The sequence below is a fragment of the Gadus morhua genome, chromosome 5 (assembly GCF_902167405.1).
Source record: "Gadus morhua chromosome 5, gadMor3.0, whole genome shotgun sequence".
Classification (NCBI taxonomy): domain Eukaryota; kingdom Metazoa; phylum Chordata; class Actinopteri; order Gadiformes; family Gadidae; genus Gadus; species Gadus morhua.
Genome location: NC_044052.1, coordinates 21,796,172 through 21,810,394, shown reverse-complemented (window position 1 = coordinate 21,810,394; position 14,223 = coordinate 21,796,172). Strand labels below are relative to the sequence as shown.

General features: G+C 41.9%; 1 pseudogene; it reads right to left on the bottom strand.

Annotated features, from left to right (window-relative positions):
• Window positions 1-13,045: 13,045 nt before the first annotated feature.
• On the bottom strand, window positions 13,046-13,164 carry LOC115544633 (uncharacterized; annotated as a pseudogene).
• Window positions 13,165-14,223: the final 1,059 nt, after the last annotated feature.

Here is a 14,223-nt window from a genome sequence, read left to right as displayed (position 1 = left end):
GTTCCCCAGTGAGGCCAAGTTAGGTGCAGCGAATTTGATGCTCTCTTGTGGAACTATAGTAGTGCAACTTCTTCACTCCCTCGGTCTGACCTGCGGAAACATAAATATATACAAGAAGGATAATGAAAGTGGCGTAGAATACCTACAGCTGATTACACTCATTCACACTCCTAGGTTGAGCACAATACTTATGAGGACTTTTATTTACCCAAACTGGAATCTCGACCCACTTACTGTGTAAAGCAGTTCGTAATTGTTTAAACGTTCAATTAAAAAGGATTGAATGTATACATATATATATATATATATATATATATATATATATATATATATATATATATATATATATATATATATATTTATATATATGTAAGGGCCCGATGAGGTGTAGCCTACATTATCAGGAATTAATGGACGACTTGGAGGCCCTAGAACCGTCCGATGCGCGGAGGACGACACCTTGAAGGGCATTATTGGAGAATGAAACCACAGATCAGTTTGTCAAGTAGAAAAAACATATCGAAATACTTGCCTGATTGGATAACTTGTAATCGGCCCCTAAATTGGGCACATAGAAATACCTGAAAATCCAGGTGACTTCCACAAGAGGACCAAAACACCTGGTGAAGAGAAAATACTATTTACTGAAAATAAGTAATATCTCAGCTATTATCAGCTAATATTTACAAGCATATATCCCGCAACTATGTGGATAACTGACTCTGCAACAAGTCATGAATCGTGGCAAAGGGAAATGGGGAAAGTACTAAGCCTTGAAAAGATCAGATATCACAACAATGAAAAGTTTAAATACTTTGATTAGATCTAATAATAGTAGATTGAATTAATATAGCACTTTTCCAGACGCTCAAAGACGCTTTACAGTGAACGGGGGTACCTCACTCACCACCGCCAGTGTGTAGCACCAACTTGGGTGATGAACGGCAGCCAATCTGCGCCAGAACGCTCACCACACACCAGCTTGAGGTGGAGTGTGAGGGAATTAATGAGTCAGCCAATTATACAGGAGGATGATTATGGGGCAAGATTGAATGAGCCTGGTTGTGCAGTTTTAGCAAAGACACCGGGGAAACCCCTACTCTTTGTGATAAGTGCCCTAGGATCTTTATATGACCTCAGTGTGTCAGGACCTCATTTTTACGTCTCCTCCGAAGGGCGACGCCTTCCACAGCACAGTGTCCCCGTCACTGCACTGGGATTGATGTTAAGGCCAGAGTTCCACCACCCGACACCACTTAATGCACCTGGTATTCCCAGGCGGTCTCCCATCCAAGTTCTAACGAGGCGCAACCATGCTTAGCTTCCGAGATCAGACGAGACCGGGCGTGTTCATAGTGGTAAGCCTGTCTGAACTGGGACCCTCCACTGTTGTACATAAAGGGCCAAGACTGAGACCCAATACCGTACACTTCTGGAAACCCTGATCAATGTTTTTTTTTGGATATTTATTTCTTATTATAAATACTCTGTATTGAACTGCATTACATTCATGATTCTCATGCCTGTTTTGTCAATATGTGCAATGTTCAATCCATAACAAAAATGATTTTTGTATATATGTCAATTTATTTAATATATATGTAAAAAAAAAGAGGTAAGCCGTCAACAGTTATGGCAGGTACATTTTCATTAATTAAATTCAATGAACTGGATAATGATTAATACTGCAGTGCTGTGTGGATAACCTACCAATCGAACTGCAGATGAGACGAATGGACCCCATAGTTGATGAGAAATAACCTGTTCGGATAATAAATAAAACAAGCTACTTGGTAGACATGTCTTGATATTAACATTCTTTCTAAAGCAAAGAATCTACCATCAAAAAAGCAAAACAATAAAACTCTAAAAGAGTTATCTCTCTGATTTGAGATGGTACTCACCAGTAGAGTCGGTAGCTCAAATCCAAGGAACAACAAGAAATAGAATGGAGACACTTGTGTGTCCGTTTTCCCTTTCTCACAGAGATCACGTATTCTCGCAACTTGTTGACCTGTCTCACACAAAGACTTTTGGCTAATGGCTCGCTGAAAACGCTTCACATTGTGTAAAATGAGCAATTTCCCGGTCCGGTCGTCAGTATATTTAGGCCTAATAGTCTATACAAATTATGTTTGCAAATATCCAACCACCTTCAAATTTCGCTCTGCAGTTGCTAGTAATGTTTCCCTTCTATCTATCTGTCATCAGAGGAGATATTCTCACAGATACAAAATATTAAACATCTCGTTGTTGTTGGATAATTTGATGAGGAAATGTTAACATCTTATACCTTTCATCTCTATAGCTGCTGTAAATAAACTCTAACCTAATACCTTCACCTAACCAACGAATCAGCTAAAATAAGCAATTTATCAAACGTAATTTAGAATGCTGAAGTGTGAGTAGCTCACTTTAAAAGTATTAAAGGCAGAACAGTAAAATAACCATGGGGCTTATTACATGCACATGATATTGTCTGGCTGGGTAGTCTAGGCTGAGAAGAAACTTGGGCCTTGTCTTTCTCTGTCTGGCTCTGTACCTTCCTCTCCAATTTCTTGTGCAAAGATATTCAATGAGGGGGAAATACATGTTGGTATTTCTTTGTCCATGTATTCATTCTGAAGTATAATTTTAGAAGCATTATATGTAATTATTAGTAATTCTTAGTAATAGATTTATTTTTTTAAATAGTTTTTACATGTCCAGGCTGATAATACTTGTCTTGGAAACATTAAACTGCACCCATTAAACAGGGACGTTTGAAGGTGGTTGGATATTTGCAAACATTATTTCCATAGACTAGATTAGGTATGGTCAAAGTCTACTGACGACCGGACCGTGACAGAACTCATTTTACTGCCTGATCTCACCTAACTCACATGCAGCGAGCAATTTACTTTGTGTGAAACGCGTCAATGCCACAAAGGATCATGGGAAATCTGTGTGTTATATTGTTGTGTCTCCACAACATGTTAAACTCTATCACATGGTCTTGCTCTGACACATGAAGCCAAGGTTGGGATGTTGAAGCCCTCAGCCCGCTGTGGTTTATGCCCTGAATCCAAGGTGCGTTCACTGTGGGCTTTTGTCTTGGCCACTGAGGCGGCGCAGTTGGGAAGAGTCGAGGATGTCGACCAGGAGAATGCAGAGGGTCAAAAAATACTTTCTAGGTTAAATTGGGAGGCGTCAGACATAACAAGGTAAACAAGGTTTGCTCTGTCTATGCTAAATTCGATTTGAAGGTACAACAAGAAAATTGACTGGAGAATAGTAATTCTTGAATCGTTCACGTTATTCTTCTGAATGGTTTGTTATAAACACAGTGGAAACCACGGGAGCTGGAAACAGCATAGAGTAAGTAATCCCCTGTTATAATGTTACAACAAATTCAGAACTTATTGGACAGAAACAATGACAAATTGATTGCTGTTAGAGAATGTTGCCCACATAATAAGCATCAGTTTTTCAATACTGTGCGTCTGTAGCCTAAATTCAGCAGCTAGCCAACAGTTGTACAGTCTGCTCCCTCTCACACCCACACACACATGCGTGCACTGCACGCACACTTCAAAACTCGAGGAGCCCTGTAAAAGTATAGGCCTTTGTTTTGTGAGGCTGTCCTGTAAAACTACACATTAGCCTTCTGAATAACGATTTCAGCAAATTCTTCATGAACAGTGGCAGAGGAGCAGTGAGGAGAGCTGAGGTGGACGAGGGAGGTATGATAATTGCCCACATTAACGTTAACATTAATATTGATGCTGGTAATTGCTAGTATGATGTGATGTGATTTGATCAATGGTTTAATGGCAAACTTAAATAAGATTGCTGCATTTGAAAATGTACCTTTTATAATCTAGACTAGAGCAACAATTAGCATTTAAAGTTGTCCACGGCATATTCCCTGAGAGATACGGTAATAACAGACATTATATTTAAAGTGATCATATAATCTAGAGATAATAATCGACAATGCCTAAGATTTGACTAAATAAGTAGGATAAAATGTTACCTAAAGTTCGAATTCATGTTATCCACAGTGAAGAAGTGAGGTGAAAAAAAAATAGAAGAAGAAAGAAGCATGTGTGTGTGTGGTTATTGTACGTCACTGTACCGTTATTACCGTATGACTTATGAATTGCTACAAGTGTGGATGCTGAAATCAAAAATTTGACTCAATTGAATTGTGTAGATGCACTACCAGTGGCACTAATGAGTTATCACATGCAAGCTAACAGAATGACACATCTAACCCCGCATGAAATGCTTGAGGGTCGACTCAGAAACAGATGCATACACACCAAGAGCCGACCAACTACCCCAGAAACTGAACCAGCCGAGCCAAGCGCAACAGCCAAATGATGCAATCAAATAGCGGCAGGGTTGAATTAGTTGTTTTGGTGGTCCACCATTAACAAAAATGTTGATTGGATAAATTATATATGCTATAATCAGCAAAAGTTTGGTCAATTTTACCACTGATGCGGTCAGGGGTCTTTCAGAACAATTACATGCCACCTCAGAATGACCTATCAGAATAGGCTAGGCTTGGATATATTATTGGCAGAGCAAGAAGGGGTGTGTTGGATGATAGGGACGACATGTTGCACTTTTATCCCCAACAATACACCTCACTGGATGGATGGAGAACCTGTTTGCGGTGAGTGCTCCAGGAGCGCCAGGTGCCATCCAAGCTTACATGGAGATCAAGGATGAATCGTTGAACACAGGCGAGAATCTGCCAGGGGGGCCCGACCTGATCCGGCTCCCCGTTTGGGAAATTGTTCCTGACTTCTGGTACGGGCGAGCAGATAATTGGATGCCAGGAGGACGCTCACATGTGATCGTGCTACCAACCTTGCTGTGTTCTTTTGGAAAAAGGTTGCAGAGTCAGGATCGCTTGTAACTCACTTTATTTGATAAAGGATCGTTTTGATATCTATGAAGCAAAAGGAGAGAAATTTTATGGGCACACGTGGAGATACGCTTGGTAAGACATCTAATGGATGCGTTACCTAGAGCGTTCTGGCCCCCTTGGCTATGTGTTGTGACCAGAGCCGGACAGTAACGGAGTACATTTACTTGAGTACAGTACTTAAGTAAAATTTTGAGGGATCTGTACTTTACTCGAGTATCATTTTTTGGGAGTATTCATGACTTTTCTCAAGTACATTTGAGAGGCAAATATTGTACTCTTTACTCCGTTACATTTCTATCCATAACCGTGAGTACCCGTTACTCCTTCTGAAAAATAAAAAATAAAAGGAGAAAAGAAAAATCACGGAAACCCTCAATTTGTTGTTTCCCTCTCAAACGTGATTCCCTCTCAAACTGATTAGGACAGCCTTCAGCCTATCAGCAATCACCTTCGCTTTCCGCCAACTCCATGGTCAGAATTAGATGAGAGACGATTGTTGATTTGATTGATAAAAAAACGGAGAAACTCACACATACATAGAATTGTTAGCTGAATTTTCTTTTCTGATATTGCATATTTATGTAAGCTGAGCAATTGTTTTTATGTTCTTGAGTATACTGTTATACTGTATACTATTGTGCTATTGCCATGGTAAAAAGATGAAAATTACTTGATTTTACTTTCAATTCCTTTTACATTCTCCAAGGTGTTAACATTTTTCATAACTCCATGTAGGACGTTTCTATACATAAATGTAAGCACTGTGGCAGTAGTAATGCAATATTTAGAAAAAATACTCTTGTACTCTTGATACTCAAGTACTTTTAACAACAAGTACTTCAGTACTTTTACTTAAGTAGACATCTGACTGTAGTACTTTTACTTGTACTTGAGTAAAATTTAGCAAGGGGTATCTGTACTTTTACTCAAGTAAGGAAGCTGTGTACTCTGTCCGCCTCTGGTTGTGACTTTAAAACTTGATGTTGGTCCCTTGTGGCTATGTGTGGGCATTGCAACTTGGTTTCTGGCTTGGTGCTGTCCTCTAGTGGCTATGTGCGGGAATTACACTTGCTTTTGTGGCCTCGAGCGTCTTGAGTTTCTCAGCCAACTGGCGTGCTGGTACCTCCAGAATTGATGCATGAATGAATAGCTCCTTTTATGAGCTGGACGCCTCTCTAGATGCCAAGGACATATGTGGCATCTATGATTATATGTGACATATGCTACAGATGTAAACAACAGATAATGTTGGAATGTTGGCCCTCTCTCACAGACAAAGGGATTTGTCTGCCACATGAAAAATCTTCACCCAGGAGGAAAAAATAGCATCCAACGTAACATACAAGCATGCATTACTAATGCATGCTTGTATGTTACGTTGGATGCTATTTTTTACATAAAAGGGTTATTCACAAAAAAATATTTGTGATTCATGCAAGTTGGCTTAGCCCCTCGGGGTTAGAAGTATAACTGATTTGACTCGAGGCGGCGTCTTGCTACCGCTAGGAATATAACTTCCAAACCAACGTCTTATCACAACTTGAAATATAATGGGGCCAGACTAGTGTCTGCCGACTTCAAACTTAAACACAATGGAGCCAGACAATATATTTTGTCCCTCGACCCCTAACCTTAATGAAGCCAGACTTAGTGTCCCTCGACTTCTAATGTGGAGCCAGACTTAGTGTCCCTCGACCCCTTGTTGAAGCCAGATTATAGTGTCCCTCGGCTTCATTATTCTACAATTATTGCCCTTTGCTTCCTCTATATAGTCTTACAATGGCGACTGAAATAATTATTAGTTTAATCAAATCTCTTTCAGAGTTCTCTGTGATTGTTCCAACTTCATGTCGATTCAACTTTTCTTATACCAGGTCCGGGACTACAGAGCGCTGCGACAGGACTTTGCTTTTTCCTCAGAATCCAATCGGGGGAACTTCTTTTCTTATAGAAGTTTTAAAGTAACTGCTCCTAATTTTTTTTTATAATGAAAACCAAGTTAAAAAGGTTAAATCATTTTAGCTCTTGTTGATGGTTAAACATTCAATAAAAATTGAAAATGTTGCAAGCAATTCCTGATTCATGTCTTGATGTTCTAGCGCTTGGGTGAAGCCGTCTGCCTGCCCATCGGCTCCCTGACTCCCCTTATCACTACCTGAACCGGGCACTCCACCACCACCACCACATATCGTCTCCATGATGCTAGAATCAGGTTCCATGATGCGAGGCTATACTCTAAACCCTGAGCTCAAGAGACTTAATTCATCTTAGGACTGACACTGTCCCACTGCCCAAACACATATCCTGATCCCATAGTTCCGGAAATGTGACTTCATTCCAAACGTCCCTTTAACTGTTATTGTCATGACACGCAGACACATGTGTTAATGTTTAAAGCCGGTTTATTGTAGAGTTTGCAGACAGTAAGACAGGAAGATAGTGATCCATGTTGCCATGTAGGACATCTCCCTACAGAGTGTGTGTGGTGATGGCTGACTTAACCTGTGCACATTGATTAATCAATGTACAACAGGTGTGCAGCTTCACCCAACCCCACAACCACTAATCCATAATCCACACACAAAATACACAGGCTAGGCTCCGACCAGTCTTACCATACCCAACTAAAACAACAGACTCTTCTCATTCCAAGCACACATCAATAACATCACCAGGTCTGCCTATTACCATCTACGCAACATCAACCGCCTCCGCCCATCCCTCACACCCCATAGCACAGCCATCCTTGTTCACACCCTGGTCACTTCCCGCATCGATTATTGTAACTCCCTCCTCTTTGTTATCCCCCTCAAGTCCATCCGTAAGCTTCAACTGGTCCAGAACTCTGCCGCTCGCATCATCACCAGAACCCCCTCCGTTAATCACATCACTCCTGTCCTTCAGCAGCTTCACTGGCTTCCGGTCAAAACCCGCATCCATTTCAAGATTCTGCTCCTTACCTTCAAGGCCCTCCACAACCTCGCCCCTCCATACATCTGTGAACTCCTGCACACCAACACACCCACCCGCACTCTCTGGTCCTCTTCTTCCATTCAACTCACTGTACCAACCGCCCGCCTGGTCACCATGGGGTCCAGGGCATTCAGCCGATCTGCCCCCCACCTCTGGAACACCCTCCCACCTGACATCCGTAACTCTGACACTCTCTCCACATCTTTTTAAACTGACATAATCAATCTAATTCATTGTCTCCCACCCATTTCACCCCACTTGTGTAAATTGTAATGTATCTTGTTCTTGTGTTTTTATGATTGTTGATTTTGTTTTTTAAACACTGCCCTGTAAGGTGACCTTGAGTGCTATGAAAGGCGCCCTCAAATGAAATTAATTATTATTATTATTAAATTAACCAACTTAAAATTAAAAAAAAACATTGTCCCCACTCCCCACTCGCCCAAGCGTGACCTCTAAGCGACCTCCCCCCTCCATCCTGGAGACCAGAGGCGTGGGCTGCTGCCTTGACGGGCCGTGTGTTGCAGGGCTGTCTGGATGGGATGGATGGGTAATTTATGGATCTCAAACTCTAATGATTGGGTATTTGGGTCAGTGATAGCAGGATGACACTAGCAACAAACATTAGCTATGTTACAATTATATGCAAAAAGAAAGAAAAACCAGCACAATCACAACTGGATAAAGTGTTAACATTATTAAAACGCCCACACTGGTTCATCAAGTTTGACTGGAAATCACATTTTACACATTCTCAAAAGGTGTATCTCTGTTTGAACCGCTTTCATCATCCGAATCAATAAATAAATATTACCCCCCCCCCCTTTAAATTCCCTGAAAACAACTAAATCGATCAGAGTTTAAGAAACAACTCTACCTTGTGGATATTATTTCTGAATCAACCGGACAGAGATAGAAGCCAACGGATACTTTAACTAGGCTTTCGATACAATCCTGAACTCACAAGCTCAACATTTCGAAACAAAAGACTGATGCATGACACACCTACATCTGCTCGTGAAGGAATGAATTGATTATCTTCTAAAGTAAATGTATCCTATATTCTATGTCACATTGTCCATAATGTGACATTATGCAGAACAAGCCATCTACCACGGACACTCTGAGCTACAGCATTCGGAAGCTTCACTACGTAGGACCTTGTCGGAATCAGCAGCTCTGTGCCCCATTGAGGCCAAGTTAGGTGCAGCGAATTTCCTTCTCTCTTGTGGAACTATAGAAGTGCAACTTCTTCACTCCCTCGGTCTGACCTGCGGAAATATAAATATATACAAGAAGGATAATGAATGTGGCGTAGAATACCTACAGCTGATTACACTCGTTCACACTCCTAGGTTGAGCACAATACTTATGAGGACCTTTATTTACTTTAAGCAGTTCGTAATTGTTTGAATGTTCAATTAAAAAGGATTGAATGGATATATATATATATATATGTAAGGGCTAATGCCCGATGAGGTGTCCATTATCAGGAATTAATGGACGACTTGGAGGCCTTAGAACCGTCCGACGCGCGGAGGATGACACCTTGAAGGGCATTATCCCGCTTATACCATGGTCACTTACCAAAGAAAATAAATTAAGACCATTCATTTATATTTCCATTATGACTGAGAGCTTGACTAATACCTCGAACAATCATTACCCTCCTGTAAGGTACTTATGCAACGGAAACATTGTTCACTCCTCCAGTAAATAGGACGGACCTTGGATACGACTTGGCAACGGGAGGTATTCTAGTCCACTCAGCTATGAGCCAGAGAGACAGTGTCTGTGGTCATGAAATCCTTTGAAAGACTGGTGTTGAGCCACCTGAGTGACATAACAGGACCCATGCTGGACCCCCTGCAGTATACCTACAGGGCAGACAGGTCGGTGGATGAGGCTGTCGACATGGGACTGCAATACATGCTGCACCACCTCGACTACCCAGGGACGTATGCCAGGACCCTGTTTGTGGACTTCAGCTCGGTTTCAACACCATCATCCCTGAAGTCCTACATCAGAAGCTCACCCAGTTGGCAGTGCCGGACACCACCTGCCAGTGGATCATCAGCTTCCTGATTGACAGGGAGCAGCATGTAAGACTGGGGAGCATCTCATCCAAAACCCGGTCATCAGCACTTGCGCCCCCCAGAGGTGAGTCCTCTCCCTGTTGCTCTTCTCCCTCTACACTAATTACTGCACCTCAAAGAACTATATATATATATATATATATATATATATATATATATATATATATATAGCTTGATAAGGACCTGCTAATAGTCTGGACCGACCTGTGAAACAGATGAAGTTAAGATGCTCTTCACAGGAGCGTTGCCTCCATGAGGAAGGTTCCACACTGGACACGCCCCCACAGGGGCTGGAGTGGTGAGAGCCTTCATCCCATTGGCTGAAGTCCATCGGGTCACCGGACATCCAAAACCAGGAGCTTCCTAAAATGGACCTAACAACATTGACAGAGATAAAGGGTGAGCTGGTTTGAAGGAAGAATAATGTGGCCAAATATTTAGCTTTTGTGATATTCATAGTAATTCACTCAACAAAGTGATGGACAACAAGATGATCCTCAGGACCTGATTGCCTTATAGACACTAAGGTCTGGGCAGTACCTGCGCAGGCCCACCCAGAGGTGGCTGGTTAGTGGGAAGGGGGCGCGAGCCACCAGCTCATCAATCCTCTCATGCTCTTCTGGGTCTCTGAGGCTCAGCAGGTCCCAGTGAAAGTCTCTGCAGTAGAGCAGGGCGTCTGACCAGCACAGCCGCCTCCCCACCAGAGTGATGTTCCTCCCCGTCTCCTGAATGCTGACGGAGGGTGGAGCACGCCCTAACTCTGGGGAGCCAAAAGACAGTGTTGCTGTGAGGGATTACTACTCTCAGCCGTGTGTAAGTATCCCTTTATTTCTCTTTGAGCAGACACCTTATCCCTACCCACTATTAAGACATTTAGCAGACACTTTTACATCTACCAAAGAGTCATTTCTGACACTAAATCGTCAAACAGTGTGGGATGTTTTTTAAATGCATATACAACACCATCAGACACTTGGCTTTACTTTTCCCTCAGAAATCTCAGCACACGTGAACTAAATTGATGTCGAAGTCTATTGGGTGTCTTGGCCCATACAGAAAACCACATACTTCATACTTAACTCTGAAACATCCCAATACAGAACAGTAACGTAGATCAGTCGGGCCTCACATTTGACTTTTGGTGGACCACCAAATTGTCGTCAAGACCATTCACTGACCAGCTTATATGCAAACAGCAGAAAAAAAGGTAAATACAAATGCAGTGCTTGAGCAAAGAGTTCCATCAAACCCTTTATACACAAGTATTACTGCAAGAAGGCAGTAGTAGCAAGCGTGCCACCTGCAGTACCCTCGTGTTCCACCAGTAGTAAGCGTATCACCTGCAGTACCATCGTTTTCCACCAATAGTAAGCGTACCACCTGCAGTACCGTCGTTTTCCACCAGTAGTAAGTGTACCGCAGGTTGAAAACACTGTATGCTGATTGCCCTTTGCTAGATTATTTTACCAAAGCGTCTTACAATACTGCATTCATTATTATAACAGGTAGCCCAGAGAAAAACAAACCTCTAATGCTGGGAGTTATACTGCCTTGCTCAACCAGTTGAGCTACACAGGACCAGCAGTGTTTGACCATTGACCAAATATGTTTTACCAGCAATGGTACTTGTACACCAATCCCCCTTTGATTATCATGTAATGATGGACGGGGTTCTTACCTCCGTACACCTTGACCTCACAGAGCTGCAGATATTCTGGTGCGTCAGAGGACTGGTAGAAGTTGATAAACCTTCCTGCCATTCCCCAACACTTGACAATCTGAGTCAAGCAGCCTGGGTCATCGTTGATGATGGCACACCTGAGCGAAAATGAGAGACGATACAGTAGTCTGGTGAAGGTAGGTATCAGAGGCTAAATTCCAGTGTCTGGTGTGTGTCAAGGTGTACTAGAGCAGAGCACTGGTTGTGTTTCCTTATTTTCTGGGAATAAACTATTCTATGCTTTTATCCAAAGACACTTAAAAGCAGGTCGAGGTCATGAGAGATAAACCCCAGAAAGATTTGCATGGAGACGAACAGTATGGAGTAAATGTAGGGACGGTGACCAGTGATTCACCTTGGATTCTCATTGCCGTTGTTTGACAGTGAATCCCCGATGAGAATTTCCACGTTGTTGAGCCTCCATCTATTGGCATTCCTATTGGTGACCTCATCTCTGACACCCGGTACACACCAGGCAGCTCCAGCCTCCACCATGCTTTAGCCTGGAGGGCGGTAATGCTGCAACTGTTGTGCTCCCACTGAGGGTCGTTGTTCCCATCGATGGAGCGTTCGGCCAGCCCTCCGTTGATGGTTGAAGACTGAATAGCCGTGCCACTCAATGCTACGTTAATGCGGGCTGCAGCTATTGGAGTATGAAACCACAGACTAGTTTGTCAAGTTGAAAAAACATATTGAAATAATTGCCTGATTGGATAACTTGTAATCTGCCCCTAAATTGGGCACATAGAAGTACCTGAAAATCCAGGTGACTTCCACAAGAGGACCAAAACACCTGGTGAAGAGAAAATACTATTTACTCAAAATAAGTAATATCTAAGCTATTATCAGCTTATATTTACAAGCATATATCCCACAACTATGTGGATAAATGACTCTAATAATAGATTGAATTAATATAGCACTTTTCTAGACCCTCAAAGACGCTTTACAGTGAACGGGGGTACCTCACTCACCACCACCAGTGTGTAGCACCCACTTGGGTGATGAACGGCAGCCAATCTGCGCAAGAACCCTCACCACACAACAGCTTGAGGTGGAGAGTGAGGGAATTAATCAGTCAGCCAATTATACAGGAGGATGATTATGGGGCAAGATTGAGCCTGTTTGTGCAGTTTTAGCATGGACACCGGGGAAAACCCCTATTCTTTGCGATAAGTGCCCTGGGATCTTTTTATGACCTCAGTGTGTCAGGACCTCCGTTTTACGACTCCTCCGAAGGGCGACGCCTTCCACAGCACAGTGTCCCCGTCATTGCACTGGGATGGATGTTAAGGCCAGAGGGAAGAGTTCCATCTTTTTGCCACCACCCGACAGCACCAACAGCACCTGGTATTCCCAGGCGGTCTCCCACCCAAGTACTAACCAGACCCAACCATGCTTAGCTTCCGAGATCAGACAAGACCGGGCGTGTTCATAGTGGTAAGCCTGTCTGATCTGGGACCCTCCACTGTTGTACATAAAGGGCCAAGACTGAGACCTAATACTGTACACACTTCTGGAAGCCCTGATCAATGTTTTCTTTTGGATATTTATTTCTTATTTTAAATACTCTGTATTGAACTGCATTACATTCATGATTCTCATGCCTGTTTTGTCAATATGTGTATTGTTTTTTAATATATACATATATATATATACATATATACGTATATATTAAAAAACAATTACAGATATGTTATAAAAATATTTTTTATATATAAAAAAAGAGGTAAGCAGTCCAATGTTACGGCAGGTACATTTTCATGAATTAAATTCAATGAACTGGATAATGATTAATACTGTAGTGCTGTGTGGAAAACCTACCAATCAAACTGCAGATGAGACGAATGGACCCCATAGTTGATGCTTGAGAAATAACCTGTTCAGATAATAAATAGTAAAAACTACTTGGTAGACATGTCTTCATATTAACATTCTTTCAAAAGTGAAGAATCTACCATCAAAAAGCAAAACAACGAAACTCTAAAAGAGTTCTCTCTCTCTGATTTGAAGTTAATGCCCTCCAGTAGAGTCGGTAGCTCAATTCAAAGGAACAACAAGAAATAGAATGGAGACACTTGTGTGTCCGTTTTCCCTTTCTCACACAGAGATCACATATTCTCTTTGTGCGACTTGTTGGCGTGTCTCACACAAAGACTTTTGGCTAATGGCTCGCTGAAAATGCGTCACATGGTGTAAAATGAGCAAATTCCGTCAGTATACTTATACCTAATAGTCTATACAAACGATGTTTGCAAATATCCGACCTCCTTCAAATTTCGCTCTGCAGTTGCTAGTAATGTTTCCCTTCTATCTATCTGTCATCAGAGGAGATATTCTCAACGATACAAAATATAAAACATCTCGTTGTTGGTGAATCATTTAATGTGGAAATGTTACATATTATACCTTTCATCTCTATAGCTGCTGTAAATAACCTCTAACCTAATACCTTCACCTAACTAACAAACCAGATAAAATAAGCAATTTATCAAACGTAATTTAGAAAGCTG